This window comes from Equus przewalskii, chromosome 1 (genome assembly GCF_037783145.1).
Source record: "Equus przewalskii isolate Varuska chromosome 1, EquPr2, whole genome shotgun sequence".
Classification (NCBI taxonomy): domain Eukaryota; kingdom Metazoa; phylum Chordata; class Mammalia; order Perissodactyla; family Equidae; genus Equus; species Equus przewalskii.
Genome location: NC_091831.1, coordinates 47,650,590 through 47,674,064, shown reverse-complemented (window position 1 = coordinate 47,674,064; position 23,475 = coordinate 47,650,590). Strand labels below are relative to the sequence as shown.

The following is a 23,475-nucleotide window of genomic DNA, read 5'->3' as shown; positions in this document are numbered from 1 at the left end:
CTTTTTGTTGAGGAAGACTGGCCCAGAGCTAACATCTGTGCCCATCTTCCTCTACTTTATATGCGGGGTGCCTACCACAGCATGGCTTGCCACGTGGTGCCATGTCCGAACCTGGGGTCCGAACCCGGGGTCCGAACCGGCGAACCCTGGGCCGCTGAAGCGGAAGGTGCTCACTTAACCACTGTGCCACCGGGCCGGCCCTGGCAGATGCCTTTTTATTGAAGATCTTGGTGTGGCTAAGCAATACCTTGGGTACTACTTGAAATAAGGAATAAGGGAGAAAAATGAAACACAACACTATGAATGACAGGGATGAACATGATGAGACAATATAAGGTCTAATACCAATGTTGGAACATACGCCATAATTTTTATATGCCTTAACTCTGGCCTCTTTGTAGGTTTTATCTCTTAAAATTACTAGGTGATATGTAAAGTGATAAGACTTCCCACCCCCAGGACGTTTTAAACACAATTTATCAATTGAGCAGAAATTTTTGGTAATTGGAAAATTACTATTTATCATATCTGATGAGAAGGATTTGAAGGTAATTAAATGCTATAATTATTTTAACCTTGATTTTTAAAGCTTTTTGTTTTATCTGATTTCATTCAGTTCTCGAAACAATCTTTGGAGGTGGTGAGAGCAAGCGTTATTATTCCCATTTTATGGTGCATGAAACTGAGACCTAGCAGTGAAACGATCTTCTCTAAGGCTAGTGAAATTAGAGTCCACTAATCTTAACTGTCTAATCTTAGTGACTTGGACACAAACTAAAGTTAAAGAAACTTCCATTTTTTTTTGCATATCAATGTGGGCTTTTCACATAAGGGAAGCCATTTTAGAAGCTAATCCTGGTACAGTGGGAGAGAACCCGTTCTTGGCTGTGGCATCAGGCTGAGCAGTTAATCAGTGACTCAGACCTGGTGGGAGGAAGCAGGGTGTGAGTAATGCCCCCCAAACTGGATTGCTGTTGTTTGCATCAAAGGAGATGAGTTGGTGTTCATGCAATCTTCAGCCTCAAGGCAGAGATTCTGATCTCTGTCCTTCTAGAAAATTCTGAGAGGACTAAGAACTAACCGACGATCACGGTTCTCCCTGTGTAGTGAGGTCAGGGCTGTTTTTGAGCTCAAGATTTAACTGATGCTGGAATCCTCCCTTCCCTAGCTATTATGTCACTAAGTAGGGCACTTGGGGGAAAGGGCTCTCCATGTATAAGCTGAACAAGCTGGCCTCATTGCTACCTACAAGTCCTACAGTGGAATGGAGCATTCATAATACTGGAAGGCGGGGGCGTCCTTCCCCTTTTCCTTCCTACCCAACAAGGACTATGAGCTCCTGCCTTGATTACTCCAGAATTCTAAATATGGAAGTAGCCTCAACTAGCAAAGGGATAAGGCAGTAAACAAGCTCTGCCTTCTAACTCCTACTTTCCAGGTTTGGGGATATGCTTTCCGTGTTGCATGTTTGCTCATACTTCTGGAATCCTTGTTCCAGCAGAAACACCAGGCAACATCAGCAACAGTAGAGGGATAAAGGACTTTCAGTGGATCAGTCCAACTTTCTGGGCTCTTCTCTGCAAAGCAGTATTAACTAGGCCTGATCCTCCTTGGGCTGGGTAAACATACTTGGAGTTCTTTTATTTATCATGATTGAAGAAGTAATAGACTTAGCTCAATCCGTGGGATATAGATTTAGAATTTTTTACCATGCATATTGTATCAACTCTTATCCTGTTTTGCACTCCAGCAAATACAGGGAATATATTAATGATATAGGTAAATAAAAGTTACTTATCTGATGGGAACGGCTCTTTTACAAGTTTCACAAGAACTGGTTACATCTGAGTATAGGAACATTTAAATCTTTGAGGAAATACGTATCATTTTTCTTGTCAATTTTTGATGAAGTGACTGTAACTCTTACTCTTAATAGGTATAATTATACCTTCTTCCTCCCAAGTGGAAAGGGTCTGAGTTGATATTTCTTTCTGAGGCATTTATAAGGTATTAATTTTGACAAGTGTTATAAATTTATCTCTTGGTAAGAGTCTTTTGCATTTCTGGTATCTATTTTGATGACTCTAAATTGTCTTTTATTTAAACTATATCTTGGACAGATTGAATAGTGAATAATAAGTATTTATTAATATCTACTAATTTTTAGAAGCCAGAAAGTGATTTTTTCCTCAAATGAAACAATTATATCAGATTGAATCATACTGCAGATAGAAAGGAGTAACTTGAGAAATTTCTGGCACTCAAGTTATTTTTATCTGAAATTAATTTGGAATTGCTCCCTCAATTACATGAAATATTGATTATGTCATATGTGATCTATGATTTATGACATGTATATTAAACTGTATATACACTCAAACATTTGGAGCAAATGTGTTATTTTAACTTTTTTCCTATCAAAATTATCTTCAATTGGCAAAACATTCCTTGAGTTGCTAAAGTCACATTTTGAAAGCATCACAAAAATTTAAAGGAATATTATTTACTTATTTATAAACCTTCAAATGATTGCAGGAATAAACATTGAGACAAAGAGAAAAAAATGTAAGTGGTACAATTTATTTTATTTTTTAGATTGACATCTGAACTAACATCTGTTGCCAATCTTTTTTTTCTTCTTCTCCTCCCCAAAGCCCCCCAGTACATAGTTGTATATTCTAGTTGTAGGTCCTTGTAGTTGTGCGATGTGAGACACTGCCTCAGCATGGCCTGACGAGTGGTGCTAGGTCCACATCAGGATCTGAACCCCGGGCTGCCGGAGTGGAACACACTAACTTAACCACTCGGCCACAGGGCCAGCCCCAGGAGATGGCACAGTTTATGAACTTAGGGTTACAGGACTCAGATGAGCATGGTTATTGTTGACGACTTTTTACTGTTCTTATTCGGCTAGAGATGGTTTTCTGAAACACTGGAAGAAAACAGAGGCTTGGATTCTGAGAAGTTTAAATGTGGGACTATAAATTTGTCCTTCAAGTGGGTAGTTCTATTCCATGTAAAATTTTGTTATTTGAACTCGAGAAAAACATTAATATATCTTTCATGTCTTGTGTTTTTGCTGCAATTGTAATGTGGCTCTACTACGTTGAGGTACACTTTAAAGAACTAACAGATTGTAGGTTGTTGAGGTGAACAAACTTCTTGTTCTTTGCAGTTATAAGACTAGACTCGGAACAAGGGCTTACTGTTTTCTAGTGGGCAACTTTTCTGCCTAATTTTGAGTTGGGATCCTAAAGCCATTTATTGAATTCCATAAAATGATTATAGACAAAGTTCCCAGGGGAAATATTTCTGCTTCTATTCTTAGAGCTATAGTAAAATCTGGTGGTTAAGAGATTGGGCTTTGAAGTCAAAAAGCTGGGATTTGAATCTTGACTTTGTCACTCACCATCCATGTGACGCTGGATAGTCTCCCAAGTCCTCAGTCTCTTCATCTGCAGAATGAGAAAAAAGTGAAATGATAATTACAAAGAAAAGAGACAGATTAGAAGGAATCCTGGAGAGTTGGCTTTGAATTGCAGTTACCAGTATGAAATCATGGTTTTATTATTTTTATTTATTTTTGTTTTGTGTGTTTAGTTTTAATTGAGGTAACACTGGTTTATAATATTATATAAATTTCAGGTGTACATCATTGTATGTCAATTTCTGTGTAGATTACATCATGTTCACCACCCAAAGACTAATTACCATGCATCACCATACACGAGTGCTTAATCACCCCTTTCTGCCCCCCTCCCTCCTCCCTTTCTCTCTGGTAACCACCAATCTAATCTCTGTATCTATGTGTTTGTTTGTTTGTTGTTGTCGTTGTTTTTATCTTCTGTTTATGAGTGAGATCGTAGGACATTTGACTTTCTTCCTCTGACTTATTTCACTCAGCATAATACCCTCGAGGTCCATCCATGTTGTCAAGACATGGCCAGATTTCATCATTTCTTATGGCTGAGTAGTATTCCACTATGTATATATAAGATGTCTTCTTTATCCATTCATCCCTTGATGGGCACTTAGATTGTTTCCAAGTTTGGGCTATTGTGAATACTGCCGCAATGAACATAGGGGTGTATGTATCTTTACACATTCATATTTTCATGTTCTTTGGATAAATACCCAGCAGTGGAATAGTTGGTTTGTATAGTAGTTCTATTCTTAATTTTTGAGGAATCTCTGTACTGTTTTCCATACTGGCTTCACCAGTTTGCCTTCCCACTAGCAGTGTATGAGGGTTCGCTTTTCACCATATCTTCTCCAACACTTGTTATTTCTTGTCTTGTTAATTATAGCCATTGTGATGGGTGTGAGGTGATATCTCATTATAGTTTTAATTTGCGTTTCCCTAATAATTAGTGATGTTGAACATCTTTTCATGTGCCCGTTGTCCATCTGTATGTCTTCTTTGGAAAAATGTCTGTTCGGATCCTTTGATCATTTTTTTAACTGGGTTGTTAGTTTTATTTTTGCTAAGATGTATGAGTTCTTTGTATATTTTGGAATATTAACCCCTTATCAGATATATGATTTGCAAATATCTTCTCCTAACCTTTAGGCTATCTTTTCGTTTTGTTGATTGTTCCCTTTCCTGTTCAGAAGCTTTTTAATTTTATGTAGTCCCATTTGTTTATGTTTTTATTTTGTTTCCTTTGCCTGGTCATACATGGTATTTGAAAACAGGATGCTAAGACAGATGTCAAAAAGTGTACTGCTTATGTTTTCTTCTAGAAGTTTTAGGGTTTCAAGTCTTACATTCAAGTCTTTAATCCATTTTGAGTTAATTTTTGTGTATGGTGTAAGATAATGGTCTACTTTCATTCTTTTGCATGTGGCTGTCCAGTTTTCCCAACACCATTTTTTTAAGAGATTTTCCTTTCTCCATTGTATGCTCTTGGCTCCCTTGTCTAAAATTAGCTGTCCATAAATGTGTGGGTTTATTTCTGGGCTCTCGATTCTGTTCCTTTGATCTATGTGTCTGTTTTTCACCGTGATGTTTTGGTTACTATAGCTTTGTAGTATATTTTGAAATCAGGGTGTGATACCTCCAGCTTTGTTCTTTTTTCTCAGAATTGCTTTGGCTATTTGGGGTCTTTTGTTGTTCCATATAAATTGTAGAATTCTTTGTTCTATTTCTGTAAAAAATGTCATTGGAACTTTGATAAGGATTGCATTAAATTTGTAGATTGCCTTAGGAATCTTGGCTTTATATATGTATGAAATAGAGAAATGCATAGGCATGTACAAACATATACCATATATATCTGGTTTCTTTTTTCCTAGCTCTGAGAGGGCCTAGAAGTAATGAAACCTGAGTACTAGGAAGTATACCTAGAGTCCATAACTTGTTTTCTAAATTTCATTCTCCAATAAATTCATTCTCTTCCTTCCACCAAGACCCAAGGTTGCCTGGAGAAACAGCTGAATCAGGGCTAGGGCTAGAAAGTATAAAATAAACTTGGAATATTTTGCACTCAAAATAATAAGAGGGGCTGGCTCGGTAGTGCAGCGGTTAAGTGCACATGTTCCACTTTGGTGGCCTGGGGTTCTCCGGTATGGATCCCAAGTGCAGACATGGCACTGCTCAGAAGGCCATGCTGTGGTAGGCGTCCCACATATAAAGCAGAGGAAGGGCACGGATGTTTGGAATCTTGAGAAGCAAATATTTCCTTGTGGTTGTAGGACTGAGACTCCTGTTGTCTTGTTAGTTGTTGACTGGGCCTGAATTCAGGTCCTAGTGACTTCTCTTAGGTCCTTGCCACGTCGCTACCTCTAGGCTCTCCTTCCTTCTGACTTCAGGAAGGACCAAGTCCCTTCTAAGGTCTTATCTGGATTATCCATCTAGATAATCTCCTTTTTGATTAACTCAAATAAACTCGTTAGTAACTCTTATGGGTTGAATTGTATTCCCCAAAAGTTCACATGTTGAAATCCTAACCTCTAGTACCTCAGAATGTGACTATATTTGGAGACAGGTCCTTTAAAGAGGTAACTAAGGTAAGATGAGGTCATACTTAGGCCTTCATTCAATATGACTGGTGTCCTTATGAGAAGCGGAAATTAGGGCACACACAATACACAGACATAAGGATGCCTATGTGAGGACATGGTGAGAAGATGGCTGTCTGTGAGCCAAGGAGAGAGGCCTCAGAATAAAACCAACCTGCAGACACCTTGATCTCAGACTTCCGGCCTCTAGAACTGAGAAAATAATTTCTACTGTTTAAGCCACCCAGTCTGTGGTATTTTGTTAGGGCAGCCCTAGCAAACTAATACAGTCACTTAATCATAGAAGTAAAATTTTATACCATCATGTTTACAGGTCTGCCTACACCCAAGGGGACAGGATTATACAAGGTGTGTACACCAATGGATGAGAAACTTGAGCATCATCTTAGAAGTTACCTACTGCAGAGGTATATGGATACAACTGTACAAGTATATATTCATTTCAATTGATATTCGGAAGAGAAATTCCATCTGGATAGGGAAATCTGGGATGGATCCATAGAAAAGTTAGAATTTTAGGTGAAACTTGATGGAAAAGTAACACATGGAAAGAATATTCAGAGGAATGTCCTGTAGACTCTGAGGTCATTTAGAAAAAGACAAAAGCCTTTATAACAATGGCAGAACCTCCATTTAGACTGCTTTGAAAAGACGGTGCTTGTTTGGTTGGTCAAGTTTTGCTCTGTTTTCAAAATTATTCATAATCAAAATTCATCTCAGCACAATATTTCAGTGTGCAGTCTATACTTTAGACTCACTTTAGCTCGTAAATCGTGCATTGATCAGATTATCCGTTTGATTTGAGGAACAGATTTATCTACTACATTCTACAAGCATTGTGCATAAATTTGAATCCTTCATAAAAAGAATTTGCCAGGAAAATCTAAGAAAGATGAGGCACAAGCAAGGTTGGCCCCAGAAAAAAAAAAAAGATAAATTAGATGATTTTTGTCATTGATGTCCCAATGTCTGTTCTCCATCCCACTTCTATTTCTAGGACCTCTCCTCCCACTATCTTCTCCCACTTTGTTTTCTCTCCAAAGTCACCTAACTCAACTTATACTCAAGAAAGGGTCCAATAGTAGTAGTACAAAATAGTAGACAATATAATTTGCATGAAAGCCACAGTGAACTCCCCTCTCCCAGGGGTTTTGCTATTTAAGACTTCTTTCTCAATAAGGAGTTCCAAATAGGATTTTCTGTTGAAAATATCAGATATCTGCCTAGCAAGATAGGAGAGAAACTTTCTCGTATTTTTTTCTGTTACATCTACATTCAACTCCTGACTAAGGTCACTGTCTAGTACCTTGACATTTGGGCTGCACAGGATCAGAGCTGCTTCCAGCTGGGTATGATATTGGATGAGCAATACAATGATGTCAACAGAAACACACATGCATTCAGTGACAAAAGGGAATGGCTAAATTGTTTTATTTTTTGCACAAAATGGTTTAGTTTAATTGGGTTTTAATGTTTTATTTCTACTTGAGTTTTATACCAGACAAAACCTACAGTGTGTTAATACTGGCAGTTTACCGTGAAACACATACATTTTCCAGGGCTCTTTACTTTCAGATCTGATTCACATTTCAGAATTTGTCTTTGATAAATAGTTATCTATGATTTGCTAACAAGTGATTCTGTAACTTCTAATTCTAAAAGTAAGTGCAAAGAATGCCAAACGTAGAAGACAGGCCAAAAGGTGAGGAAATTTTCTGAGCAATTTTTTCCTTGTTAATTGCTTGAGAATGGGAAGTAGGGTCGGGTAGAGTGGCAAAATTTCTCAAGATTTATATATGACTGTTACTATAGAGATATGAAATGAAGATCCTGTTCTGAAGTTCTTATCTACATATACATGAACATTCACTTTTTTTTTAAAGATTTTATTTTTTTCCTTTTTCTCCCCAAAGCCCCCAAGTACATAGTTGCATATTCTTCGTTGTGGGTCCTTCTAGTTGTAGCATGTGGGACGCTGCCTCAGCGTGGTTTGATGAGCAGTGTCACGTCCGCACCCAGGATTCAAACTAACGAAACACTGGGCTGCCTGCAGTGGAGCACGCGAACATAACCACTCAGCCACGGGGCCGGCCCCACACCAACATTCACTTCTAAAAAATTCTCAGGAACACATATTTGATTTTATAAGGTTAGAGTTTCATTTTGAATATTGATAACTTTAGCTTTGCTTTCTCGATTTGTTTAATATTAACTATCTTCGAGGAAAAGAGCTAGTTGAGATACTATGTTAGTTCCATAGCTTTATTTTATTTTATTTTTTTGAGGAAGACTGGCCCTGAGCTAACATCTGTGCCCTTCTTCCTCTATTTTATATGTGGGACGCCTGTCACAGCATGCTTGATCAGCCACGCGTGGGTCCATGCCCAGGATCCAAACTGGCGAACCCTGAGCCGCTGAAGCAGAGCGTGTAAACTTAACTGCTGTGCCACCAGGCTGGCCCCTCCCCAGCTTCAATAAGAGTGATGATAGCAGTAACAAAAACAAAAAATCCTTACAATTGTATAGTGCTTTATAATTTGCATCATCTTTTCACATACTAGGCCCTAGAGGTAGTTAAAATGAGTTATAAATAATCTTATTTTGCATGTAAAGAGCCTGAGGCTCAGGGAGAATAAGTAATCTACCAAAGTTCACAAAGTTTATTTAAAAAATTGAGCTAAACCTAGAATCCAAGTATTTTGACTCCTTTGAGGCAGATACAACTTTGATATGATAGATATATGTTTTCTATGAATTTATTTTTTAATGGCAATACCAAAAGAGCCTCGAACAGTAGTCAACTTTTTAAAAATATTCGTGTTTGGTAAGGATTTGACTTGAGCAGGCGTTATTGTCATGCTGTATCCAAAGAAATGTGTGTGTGTGTGTGTGGGTGCTCGTGAGCTTTCCATGGAAAGAGGGGACGACTTGTTTCTGACTCTCTTCATAATTTCCCCTAACAATAGAGACACAGTGAAAAAGAATGATTTGATAAATGGAGTGCTTTCAATTTCAATGGAGATCTGAACATTTTATTTCAGCCATTAGTGAGAAATACTACATAGAAGTGCAACTACACCAGGCCTCACATTCCCAGTAATTTTAATACGCAGGTTTCTCCCATTCTCCAAGCGACAACAGAGTTTGAGAAAGTGGTATTGTAAGAACTAAAAATGAAGTCAGTGGAAGATGACAATTATAGCAAGAGCTGATAAAGTAATAAAGAACTAATAAAGGAATAAGGAAATAAGACAGATCAAAAGTAGCTTTTCTAGTAAACCCTTCGTCCATAATGTGTGTGAGAAAGAAGCAGGCATAAGAAATTAACTTTAGGCGACTCCTGAAGGAAGAGGGCTCTGTGTTTGGGCACGTTGGTTCTTCCCAATAGTGAAGGCTGATAGTGACTTGGAACGAGGAAGAGGAGAATGCCTTTGTGGTATTGAGTTTCTCCGTTTTCATCTGGTGATGGGAAAAATTGTATAGTTTTGACAACTTTCGTTAGTTTAGCTTTATGTGATTCATTTTAACTATGATATTAGCATTAATTATAGTACTAGAAACTATTAACTAGCTAACGTTACCTCATTTTATCGAAATTCTAAGGTGGGTATAGTGTCTTTATTTTGCTAGTGAAGAAACTAGTGTTTAGAGGGGTTCAGTTATTTGCTTGAGATCACACACCTGTAATAAGTAGTGAAGCTGGGCTATGCATTCAGACTGGGTCATTTCATTTATTTAACCACTCAGAAAACATTCAATGAGAGCATGCCATGTGTCAGACCTGGATTAGGATTCTGGGGTCACATCAGTGAACCAGTCAAATAAGTCCTCTGTACTTGAGGAGGTTACATTCTCTTTGGGGTAAAAATGTCATAAATCATTAGAAAATTATTAAGATATTTGGAGGTTTTGGTAAGTTCTAGAAAGATTTTCCTTTTTTCTCTCCTGTATTTTTACAAGACAATTAGTAGAGTTAATGATTTAGGTAAGAAAGACAGAGAAGATTTCTGTGAAGAACATAAGATTTGAGCTGAGACCTGCAAACTGAGAAAGAGCCAGCCTTGTGAAGTGAAATCCCAGGGGAAAGCACATGCCAAGGCCTGAGGAGCAGTTTACTTGCCTTGGCACTATCGAAAACAAAAGGAGGTCAGTGTGGCTGTAGCATATGAGCAAAGGGGAGGGTGATGTGAAGTGGGCCAGGTGAGACAGGCAGGGCCCAAACTATGTGACAGAGGAATCAGGAATTTATTCTAAGAACTCTTTCAAAATGGAAGATCTCGAGGATAAAGAGGAAAAATAAAATTATAGTAATTTTAGAACTAAGAAACCAAGGCAAAAACTCTAATAATGGGACAGGATTTGGGCCACAAAGACTCTTCCACATTACTCAAATATCCTTTCGATTGTGGTGTTCCTGTCTCATTCTAGATTGTTTGGAGATGAGCTTAGAGAGGCTAGCTTTATCCTGGATGTATCAGACAAATGCTTCTTCAGGGAAGGAAAGCTCCACTCAGTTTCGTAAATTCCAATCTAGAAATCCCTTCTTTCCAACGAAGTCTCTCCCTGCTTGAATGAGAAATAGCAGAGAGGGGCCGGCCCCGTGGCCAAGTGGTTAAGTTGGCCCACTCTGCTTCAGCGGCCCAGGGTTTCACTGGTTCGGATCATGGGTGAGGACATGACACTGTTCATCAGGCCACACTGAGGCGGCGTCCCACATGGCACAACCAGAAGCACTCACAACTAGAATATACGACTATGTACTGGGGGACTTTGGGGAGAAGAAGAAGGGGAAAAAAAAAAAAGATTAGGAACAGATGTTAGCTCAGGTGCCAATCTTTTTTTTAAAAAAATGAAAGAAATAGCAGAGAAATGCTTAGGTCAGTCTATGTACCCTAATTCTTAAGAGAATATTTGGCTCATGGAGGAATAGACTTAAATATCTTTAAATAAATGATATGAGATTAAGAGAACTCATTCAATCAAAGAAGATTGAATAATTATCCTTGGATTCTTTTGGCAATGATTCAAATGACAAAAATTTCCTTTTGAGTAAGGAAATATTAGGTAATGGGGAAATGTCACTTGAAAATTTTATTTAGTTTGCCTCTGTTTTCTTTTCCTGCGTTGCTGAATTCAAATTTGGGCAACCTTGCAGTTATTAAACCCAGGCTAAGTTTTCACATAAGGAGTAAAGGGATCACATGCTATTTTCAGATGATTTCTCCTTTTATGTAACTCAGAGAGAGGTGTTAAGTTCACGTTTCTCCCATAAATTATATGTGTGAAGAGTGACCAGTAATTCAACCTTGATAATGGGATATATTTTCTTTGTTGTGTTTTAATCCTAAAGTTGTTTTCCCTGAAAATGAGTGTTCTTAGCCTCTCTCAAAAATAAAGCTTCTGGAACTGAAGTCCTATGGTCTCTGCTAAGCAAAGTGCCACTGAGGAAATGAAAAGTAGCTAAAGATAATTAGACTAATGCCATCCGTTAGAAGTGAATGTGCCACTGTTTTTCAAGTCTCAGTGGCTGTGGTCAAGCCTAATGAGACATGTTGTCTTATTTATGTCAGGAAAAACTGTAAAAGACTTTGAAATGGGCAAACAGATTACTGTGTCTTTCCAGTGGAATACCGGCCACTGTCTTGCTCACGCTTCTGGATTTTCTGCTTCTATAGGGGTGTGAGCCTTTTATGGTTTTTGACTGAACTATTTTACAACTCCATATATTTTGAAAAATTGATAGTAATGCAAACAATGCTTGTCCATTAAAACACAACTGAATTTTTCCAGTGGAGGTACAGCTCATTCCCGCCTCACTCCTGCAGACAAGGCCAGTTTTGTATCCATTAGTCAATTCACTGTTCTTTGAATTCTCCTTTGAAACAGGGTTTTACGTGTTACTGTTTCCCTTATTGATTATGGGCTAAATAAAATCATTGACAAATACTCATTTTATATTTGTATGAGAGTCGTGAATTTACCTTTTGTAAAAAATATATTTTTATAATTCCCCCTTCAAAGTGAAACTCAGGTATGTAATTTCTTTAATGTAAATAGCATCTTGATTTTTTTTTTTTTTTGGTACATATGTATCTTCCCAGGCCCTGAAAGCAGGCATTATTGACTTCCTTTAAATCTTAAATGTTTCAAAAGGTAGTTGAAATATCCCTTAAGGAAGGCATAATGTGGTCTTTTAAGTCATTTTGTTTACAGGGTAAATGCAGTAATAATACTTCATTGTTATGGTGAAAATGATTTCCTCTGTACACTTGTATTTTAGTGTTTTCAGAGCACATTCATCTGACTATATGACGGCTGGAAGGACAAGGACCATATATATTTCTTGTGCTTTGTTCTGAATTACCTTATCCATAAAGGCAAAGTGACATAGATGGCAAAGTTGGATTATGGCCATTGTTTTCTCTCTCTTTTCAGAAATCTCCTTCTTCCTGGAAGCCCCTCCTTCACTTGTGCTAGATACCTCACATGTTTCATTGAGGGTTTCCTGGCACTGTCCTTCAGAAATGAATTCTATGCGTCAGAACTTAACCTTGGGGTGCATTTCCCTCTCAAAAGCCCCCTATGTTATTGCTTTCCAGCTTGGCCTCATGGTTGTTAATATCTTGTAATCCTAGTCTCCCTAAGAACCATATGACTGTGAATGTGGCCTCACATTATCATTTTGGGAGGCCTATAAATTTTAATTGGTATTCCTAGAAACTTAGAAGAATAAAGGTCTAATGGTGAAATTTCAGGCAAATTGCCAGGCTAAGATGAAAGAAGCAGTTGTTAGTGTGCTTTCCAAATTGTACCACGTTGGTGTCAGTTTATTCTATTTGATTCTAATATTCTTCCTGCCAAAGTCACATTCTAATTTGTGCTGACGACTAAATCAGATCATGTAATGATAGCCTTATCAGGTCAATTGAAGGAAGAAAGGGAAGAGGAGATTATAAATGACTTTTTCATACTTTATCTAAAAAAATTTTAGTCTCTTCTGTTTTAAACAATGAATTTTAGTAGAGGTGACTTACTTTTCCTTACTTTTTTGGGTGCCCTTAAAATAATGAATTCTAGTAGTTTCTCTTATATATTTTAGGCAGAGTGCTGAATATAGGAGTTTGCACACGTGAGTCTTTATATGTGTATAGTTGTGAACCTACCAATAGACAAAAGTAGACAGGCCAAAGTATGAGGTAGAGAAAAACTAAAAGGCTTGACAGCTTTGTCAAAACAAATCAGCTTCTATCTTTAGTTGATTATGAAATTGTATGAAACATGTATTTGATGAATATACTCCAGGAATGTGGAAAGGAAGACAGTGGCTGCTCACTCTCTTACTCATTTACTTCCCTAGCCTCTCATTTTGCCAGGCCCGGAGCCCCCGGCACTGTCAGGGCAGTATGTTCCCGTCAGGAGAGCTCTTGTGAAAAATAAAGGAAACATAAACAAGAAAGGGTACCCACAGGATAAAAGAAAAGAAAAAATAAAGAAAGTAAATTTGAGAACTTTTAGAAGGGAGAATCTTACAAGAACTTCAGTTTAAATTTTTAAATAAATAGGAAAGTTAAGTTTCCTTACAGTTATTGATATTATAAGGGCAAATACAAATTAAAAATAAAAGACTTAATTCTCCCAATTGAAAATAAGGGAAGAGACTCCCTACTCCCTCCTTTTTCCTAGAGCATTTTAGAAATTGTAAGGTCTTTCTCTGTCTCTCTGAAATGTATATTCATCTTTTTAAAAGCTAAATAAGTCTCTTACCAGTTTTACCACTCAGGACTGTCTTTCTCAAGGACCTGAGAGTGATCCCTGTGAAAGGTAACCATCAAGGAATATAGAGCCCCTGTCTCCTAGTTTCTGTGAGAGATAGGAACCTGTCTTTGGCAGGTGCTTACCTCCAAGTTGTAAGACTAGTTCTTGTCATAAAGATATGAAAAGTTTTTCCCTTAGATAAAGGCAATTAGCAAACACAGATGATCCTCCCCATCACTAGGCAAATTGAGGATGTACTCTGTCTGACAGATGGTGCTATCAAGTCCTCTTACTCAAGGACTAGTCATGGTTTATCTTGAGAACATATATATAATGGGTTCTATCTACTTGGCTTTATAGCAGGATGAGATTTCTTTCTGCCTTTGCAACCTCTTAGCAGACTTTTTGTGATGTGTGTCGCCTTCTGGTTTAGTTCTTATTCAATAATAAAGTTGTCTCTGTTCTCTCCTGCCTTTGTGGAGAGATTTTCTGGGTTGGAAAGAGATTGTTTTTAAATTATATTTATCCAACAGTATTTTAGATAAAACCTTGAAAGTATATGTTAATAATGGCTAATATTTATTTAGCAATTAGCACTACTTGGTTCTAGATGTTTCATGGGCAGTATTTATGAGGACACTCAGGTGGTAAGTTATGAAACCAGGATTTGAAGCCAGGCAGAATGAGTCACCTACGCACGTGTTTCACAAGTAGCTGTACTGCCTGCCTACACAAAACATGGGTGAGTTCTGGTTCAGCATTTTAGTCAGCAGAATTCTCATCAAGATGGTAACTACTCTTTCGGGTTATTTAGGCATAATGTAATGATTGGAATTTCCATTTGCCATACTAACTTTGAAAGACAGTCTCTTTCAGTGTGAATTACTTTGATTTGCTGGCCAGCAATTTGGGGCTATTGGTAACTTCTAATTATCTAGCACTTTGCATTTGTATTAGCCCTGAAATTGGTGAGGAAATGATGAAAGCATTGAGAAAATCCCCATTACCTTCATTTGAATGTAAATTTTACAAATCTAATTCTCTGCTGGGCCTTTGAAATCTTTTAGATTTTTTTTTCCTTTTTAGTATGAATGCAATAGCCCATTTTAATTTCCTTTTAGTCAGCATTTTTCTGACTAAAAATATTTTGAAACTTGTCTCTTTGGATGAATGTTAGGAAAAGTCAGGCCCCAAGATTTGATGCATTATGTGGTTGGTTCAGATTTTCTTGGATATGCTAATGAGGCTTCTGACTTAGGGTGAATAACAAGTCCACCCTGGGGTGGGTCCCTGAGTGTGGGATGTTGGAAAATATCAATCACTTCCTCTAGATCTTATTTTCCACCTTTACCAGTTGTGTTGTATGGAGGGAATTGGGGTGAATGAGGTGATTTTTAAATCTTGTTTAGTGATGTTGGGGATGGGGAGTGGTGGTGGTTGGTTGCACTCATGTAGAAAGAAAACCTTTAAAAATCAGTAGGTTAAGGGTGGCTTGCAGTGTTGTTCACTTGTGCTTTGAGCACACGGTAAGTCCAGCAACCAGTGGGTGCTGCAGGTGGCATTCCCCATGGCCCTGTGCCTCAGCTGCTGCCTGGAGTAGGTCCCACCCTGGAGCCTGACTTTCCTGGAGGGTCTAGGTGGAGTCATGGGAGCTGAGGGGGACAGGCAGCCACTGCTGAAGCATGAAGAAGGGATACAGCAAGAGCTCTCTAAGATCATATGGGGAATGATGTCAGCATCATGGTTGAGTGAGTGCTTCCCTTAGACTCTCCCCTCTAAGATAAAATGAAAAGGACATTCACACAACACAAAAGACATCTGAGAGACCCATGCAGCCATATGTCTGAAAGTGGAGGTGCTGGATCCCCCAGAGGAAGTGGAAGGAGGTAAAGGGATCTCCTCTCCCTCCCCCAAAGACAGAGACCTTGGGCTCTGGACCACACAGCTCTGAGAGGAAAGGGGAGAGGGTTGGCCCTCTGCAGGAAGACCTTTGCTCTCCAAGTTCCCCTACAACCCATGGGAAAGCCCTACACAGAGGTGACTAAGCTATAGAGGGGATATCTTTATTAAGCTAGCACCTCAGAAGAGCAGATAGTGAAGGCAGAGTGAGAACACCTAGGGGATCACACAGGCAAAAGAAAATGCCCCTCCCACTGCCTGGCACTCCAGCTCAGCCAGTTGGCTAGAGCACCCACACAGATAAAAATGTAGCAGCTGTGAGCCAGCAAGCCGCAGATTGCAGCAGGCTCAGAATACACAGCTCTTGACACCCACCCAGTGGCGGCAGGTGGAAGATGTGATCAGATACTATCCTTATGTGGAGGCACAAATCCACACCATCAAAGAGTATGAAAAAATATATTAAATCTTAAGACCAAAAGGAAAATGATAAGCATCCAGAAATCAGTGCTGAAGGCTAGAAATTTATAATCTAAATGACAGAGAATTCAAAACAGCTATAAAAAAACTTGAGTTACAAGAAAATACAGATAAACAGTTCGATGAAATCAGGAACTTCTTCACAAAAGAGATTGAAACTATAAAGAAAAACCAATCAGAAATATTGGAGATGAAAAACACAATGGATAAGGTAAAGAAAAATCTGGACTCCCTGAACAACAGAGCTGATATTATGAAGGAGCACATCAGCAGTCTGGAGGACAGAAATATAGAAATACTTCAGTTGGAGGAGAGAGAACTAAGACTAAAAAGAAATTAAGAAATTCTCTGAGAAATATCTGACTCAATTAGGAAATGCAACATAAGGATTATAGGTTTTCAAGAGGGAGAAGAGAAGGAGAATGGAGCAGAAAGCTTGTTCAAAGAAATAATAACTAAGAACTTCCCAAATCTGGGGAAGGAGCCGGAAATACAAGTGAAAGAAGTCAATAGATCTCCTAACTGTATCAATGTACAAAGACCTTCTACAAGGTGTATAGTAGTAAAGCTGGCAAAAGTCAATGGCAAAGAAAAAATATTAAGGGCATCAAGGCAGAAGAAAATAACTTACAAAGGAACTCCTATCAGGCTTTTAGGAGATTTCTCAGCAGAAAACTTACAGGCTAGGAGAGAGTGGAATGATATATCAAAACTGTGAAAGACAAAATCTTTCAGCTAAAAATATTCTATCTAGTGAAACTATTCTTCAGATATGATCGAGAAATCAAAACTTTCCCAAGTAAACAAAACTTTCCCAGATAAACAAAAACTAAGGGAGTTCATTGCCACAAGACCCACCCTAGTAGAAATGCTCAAGAAGGTCATCATACATGAAAAAAAAGGGAAAGGGTTACAAAGCCTTGAGCAAGGAGATAAATAGATAGACAAAATCAGAAAATTTCAGCTCTCTATCAGAACAGCTTGGCAAACACTTAATTATAACATTAAAGATAAAGGGAAGGAAAACACCAAAAATAAATATGGTCTTGTCAATTTAACCGGAAACTCACAACACAAGATGGAATAAGTTGTGACAATAACAACTTAGAAAAGGAAGAGGTTGGGGATGGAATTGGCTTAGTTTGAGAAAGTAAGAGGTTATCAGAAAATGGACTGTCTCATCTACAAGATTTTTTATACAAACCTCATAGTAACCACTAAAAAATAATCAGAACAGAGACACGGATGATAAACAAAGAGAAAACTAAGAAAACCATCATAGAAAACTACCTAACTGAATTGGTAATCTGAAATACATGGGAGGAGAAATAAAGAAAAGCAGAAGAACTGGAAAATGAACTATAAAATGACAGCATTAAGCCCTCATATATCAATAATCACTCTAAATGTAAGTGGATTGAATTCTCTAATCAAAAGGCACAGAGTAGTGGGATGGATTCAAGACCCAACAATATGCTGCCTCCAGGAAACACATCTCAGCTCCAAAGACAAACACAGGCTCAGAGTGAAAGGATGTAAGATTACACTCCAACATAATGGCAAACAAAAGAAAGCAGGTGTTGGGGATGGCCCGGTGGCACAGCAGTTAAGTTCACACATTCCGCTTCAGTGGCCTGGGATTTGCCGGTTCAGATCCTGGGTGTGGACCTATGTACTGCTTGTGAAGCCGTGCTGTGGCAGGCATCCCACATATAAAGTAGAGGAAGATGGGCATGGATGTTAGCTCAGGGCCAGTCTTCCTCAGCAAAAATAGGAGGATTGGTGGTAGATGTTAGCCTAGGGCTAATCTTCCTCAAAAAAAGAAAGCAGGTGTTGCCATACTTATATCAGACAAAGTAGACTTCAAGATAAAACAAGTAATGAGACACAATGAGGGGCAGAATATAATGATAAAAGAGACCCTCCACCAAGAAGACATAAAGCTTATAAATATACATGCACCCAACACAGGAGCACCAAAGTATGTAAAGCAACTATTAACAAACCTAAAAGGAGATACTAACAACAACATGCTAATAGGAGGGGACCTTAATGCTCCACTTACATCAATGGATAGATCATCCAGACAGAAAATTAACAAGGAAATAGTGGAGTTTAACGAAAAACTAGATCGATGGACTTAATAGATATCTATAGAAGACTCCATCCAAAAATAGCAGAATACACATTCTTCTCAAGTGCACATGGAACATTCTCAAGGATAGACCGTATGTTGGGAAACAAGGCAAGCCTCAATAAGTTTAAGAAGATTGAAATCATATGAAGCATCTTTTTGGACTATAATGCTATGAAACTAGAAATCAACTAAAAGAAAAAATGGGAAAGTGACAGAGACATGGAGACTAAACAACATGTTACTGAACAACCAATGGATCATTGAATAAATTAAAGGAGAAGTAAAAAAATCTCTGGAGACAAATGAAAATACACCACACCAACTCATATGGGATGCAGCAAATGTGGTCCTAAGAGGGAAATTCATAGCAATACAGGCCCACCTTAACAAACAAGAAAAATCTCAAATAAGCAATCTTAAACTACACCTAACAGAATTAGAAAAAGAAGAACAAACAAAGCACAAATTCAGCAGAAGGAGGGAAATAATAAAAATCAGAGCAGAAATAAATGAAATAGAAACCAAAAAACAGTAGAAAGGCTCAATGAAACAAAGGGCTGGTTATTTGAGAAGATAAACAAAATTGACACATGCTTAGCCAGACACACTAAGAAAAAAAGAGAGAAGGCTCAAATAAATTTAGAAATGTAAGAGGACAAATTGCAACAGATACTACAGAAGTACAAAGGATTATAAGAGAACAAAAAACTATTTGAAAAACTATATTCCAACAAATTGGAAAATCTAGAAGAAATGGATAAATTCTTAGACTCATATAACCGTCCAAAACTGAATCAGGAAGAAATAGAGAATCTGAATAGACCAATCACAAGTAAAGAAACAGTAACCAAAAACCTCCCAGGGGCCAGCCTGGTGTCATAGTGGTTGGGTTCACACATTCTGCTTCGGTGGGCCTGGGGTTTATGGGTTTGAGTCCCAGACATGGACCAACACACCACTCATTGAACCATGCTGTTGTGGCATCCCACATACAAAATAGAGGAGGATTGGCACAGATGTTATCTCAGTGACAATCTTTCTCAAGCAAAAAGAGGAAGATTGGCATAGAGAGTAGCTAAGGGCTGATTTTCTTCACAAACAACAATAACAACAACAACAAAACCTCCCAAAACACAAAAGTCCAGGACCAGATGGCTTCTTTGGAGAATTCTACCTAACACTCAAAGAAGGTTTAATACCTATCCTTCTCAAAGTATTCCAAAAAATTGAGGAAGATGGAACACTTCCTTACACATTCTACAAGGCCAACATCACCCTCATACCAAAGCCAGACAAGGACAACACAATGAAGGAAAATTACAGGCCAATATCGCTGATGAACATAGATACAAAAGTCCTCAACAAAATATTGGCAAATGGAATACAATACATTAAAAAGATCATACACCATCATCAGGTGGGATTTATACCAGGTACACAGGGATGGTTCAGCATCTGTAAATCAATCAATGTGATACACATTAACAAAATAAGGAATGAGAACCACGGGATCACCTCAATAGATGCAGAGAAAGCATTTGACAATATCCAACATCCGTTTATGATAAAAACTCAATAAAATGTGTGTAGAAGGAAAGTACCTCAACATAATAAAGGCCGTATGTGACCCACAACCAACATCATACTCAACAGGGAAAAACTGAAAGCCATCTCTCTGAGCACAGGAACAAGACAAGAGTGCCCACTCTCATTAGTCTTATTCAACACAGTACTGGAGGTTTTGGCGAGAGCAATTAGGCGAGAAAAAGAAATAAAAGGAGTCCAAATAGGCAGTGAAGAAGTCAAACTCTTGCTGTTTGCAGACAACATGATTTAAAAATAATTTTTTCTCCCCAAATCCCCCAGTACATAGTTGTATATTTTAGTCATGGGTCCTTCTAGTTGTGGCATGTGGGATGCCACCTCAGCATGGCCTAATGAGCGATGCCATGTGCAGGCCCAGGATCCAAACCAGTGAAACCCTGGGCTACCCAAGCGGAGCATGTGAACTTAACCTCTCAGCCACAGGGCCAGCCCCCTACAACGTTATTTTATATATATAAAATCCTAAATAATCCGTAAGAAAACTGTTAGAAATAATCAACAATTATAGCAAAGTTGCAGGGTACAAAATCAACTTACAAAAATCAGTTGCATTTCTATACTCTAATAACAAACAGAAAGAGAACTCAAGAATACAATCCCATTTACAATTTCAACAAAAGGAATAAAATACCTAGGAATAAATTTAACCAAGGAGGTGAAAGACCTACACAATGAAAACTATAAGACATTACTGAAAGAAATCTATGATGACATAAATAAATGAAAAGATATTCTATGTACATGGATTGGAAGAATAAACATAGTTAAAATGTCCATACTATCTAAAGCAATCTACAGATTCAGTACAATGCCAATAAGAATCCCAATGATATTCTTCATGGAACTAGAACAAAGAATCCTAAAATTCATTTGGGGCAACAAAAGACCCCGAATAGCTAAAGCAATCCTGAGAAAAAAAGAACAAAGCTGGAGGCATCACAATCCCTCACCTCAAAATATATTCCAAAGCCATAGTAATCAAAACAGCATGGTACTGGTACAAAAACAGGCACACAGATCATTGGAACAGAATTGAAAGCCCAGAAATAAAACCACACATCTATGGACAGCTAATCTTTGACAAAGGAGCTAAGAACATACAATGGAGAAAGGAAAATCTCTTCAATAAATGGTGTTGGGGAAACTGGACAGCCACGTGAAAAGAATGAAAGCAGACCATTATCTTTTGCCATATACAAAAATTAACTCAAAATGGATCAAAGACTTGAATGTAAGACCTGAAACCATAAAATTCCTAGAAGAAAATATAGTCAGTACACTCTTTGACATTGGTCTTAGAAGGATCTCTTTGAATACCATGTCTACCCAGACTAGGCAAACAAAAGAAAAAGTAAGCACGTGGGGCTTCATCAGACTAAACAAAAAGGAAACCAGTCAAGGCAAAGGAAATCAGGATCGAAACAAAAAGAGAACCCACCAACTGGGAGAAAATCTTTGCAAATCATATATCTGACAAGAGTTTAATCTCCATGATATATAAAGAACTCACATAACTGGACAACAAAAAAACAAAGAACCTGATTAATCAAATGGGCAGAGGATATAAACAGACATTTTTCCGAAGAAGATATTCAGATGGCCAATAGGCACATGAAAAGATGTTCAACATCACTAATCATCAGGGAAATGCAAATCAAAACTACACTATGATATCACCTCACATTCATTAGAATGGCTATAATCAGCAAAACAAAAAATAGCAAATGTTGGAGAAGTTGTGGAGAAAAGGGAACCCTCATACACTGGTGGTGGGAATGCAAACTGGTGCAGCCACTATGGAAAACAGTATGGAGATTTCTCAAAAAAATTAAAAATAGAAATACCATATGACCCAGCTATCCCACTACTGGGTATTTATCCAAAGAACTTGAAATCAACAACTCAAAAAGACTTATTCACCCATATTTTCACTGCAGCATGATTTGCAACAGCCAAGACTTGGAATCAACCTAAGTGCCTACTGACTGATGACTGGATAAAGAAGATATGGTATATATATATATATATACACACACACACACACACACACACACAATGGAATACTACTCAGCCATAAAAAAGGAGAAAATTGTCCCATTGGCAACACCATCTATGGACCTTGTAGTATGATGTTAAGTGAAATAAGCCAGACAGAGAAAGATAGACATGATATTCTTTCACTAATATGTGGAAGATAAGCAAACACATGGACAAAGAGAACAGTTTAGTGGTTACCAGGGGGAAGGGTGATGGAGGATGGGCACAAGGGGTGAAGGGGCGCATTTATATTGTGACTGACAAATAATAATCTACAACTGAAATTTCACAGTGTTATAAACTATTATGACCTCAATAAAAAAAATCAATAGGTTCAGACACCAAAAGCCCAGGCAACAAAAGCTAAATTAAAGATTGGAACTAGATTAAATGAAAGAGCTTCCACACACTAAAGGAAGCCATATATTGAAAAGACAACCTACTGAATAGGAGAAAATATTTGCCGACCATATCTAATAAGGGGTTAATATCCAAAATATATAAAAAACTCACATAACTCAATATCAAAAAAGCAAATAATCCAATTAAATAATGGGCAAAGGACCTGAATAGACTTTTTCCAAAGAAGGCATCCAAATGGCTAACAGAACATCAAAAGGTGCTCAACATCGCAAATCATCAGGGAAATGCAAATCAAAATTACAGTGAGATTTCACCTCACATCTGTTCAAATGGCTATAAGCGAAACAAATGATAAATGCTTGGGAGGATGTGGAGAAAAGGGAACCCTTATATACTGTTGGTGGGAATGTAAAATGGTACAGCTGTGTGGAAAACAGTATGGAGGTTCCTCAAAAAATAAAAAAATCGTGTTACCATATGATCCAGCAATCTCACTCCTCCTATGTATTTGCAGAAATTGAAATCAGTATCTCAAAGAGATATCTGCACACCCACATTCATTGCAGCGTTATACACAATAGCCAAGATAGGGAAACAGCTAAGTGTTCATTGATGGATGAATGGAAAAAGAAAATGTGGTGTATATATACACATTTGAATATCATTCAGCCACAAAAAAGAAGGAAATCTTGACTTTTACAACAACATGGATGAATCTGGAAAGCATTATGCTAAGTGAAATAAGCCGGACAGAGAAAGACAAATACTGTATGGTCTCACTTATATGTGGAATCTTTAAAAAAGTCAATTTTGTAGAAACAGAGAATAGAATAGTAGTTTCCAGGGGCTGGGTGGGGATAATAGGGTGATATAGGTCAAAGGGTACAAATTTTCAGTTATAAGAAGAGTAAGTCCTGAGGCTCTAACGTCCAGTATGGTGGCTATAGTTAATAATACAGAATTGTAAGATTATTTAGAGATCATGGTCTGTTGTCTCTTTTCCAAAATAATGGCTAGTTGTTTTTTCTCTTTTCCTTTAGATTTCAGCTCCTCCTTTGGGAAATTTTCTAAAGTTTCCCTTACCGCCAATCCAAAATATGTTTCTCTCTCCAATTATTTTCTAAAATACCACCGCATTCTCTTTTCACTTCCAGCAAAAATAAATCCAGCACAATGTA

At 37.9% G+C, this 23,475-nt stretch overlaps 1 long non-coding RNA gene across 2 annotated transcripts in view; it reads left to right on the top strand.

Moving 5' to 3' along the window:
• The window catches only part of LOC139082034 (uncharacterized), a 180,116-nt gene that overhangs the window by 6,300 nt on the left and 150,341 nt on the right, over positions 1–23,475 (top strand). The gene's annotated exons all lie outside the window — the stretch shown is intronic.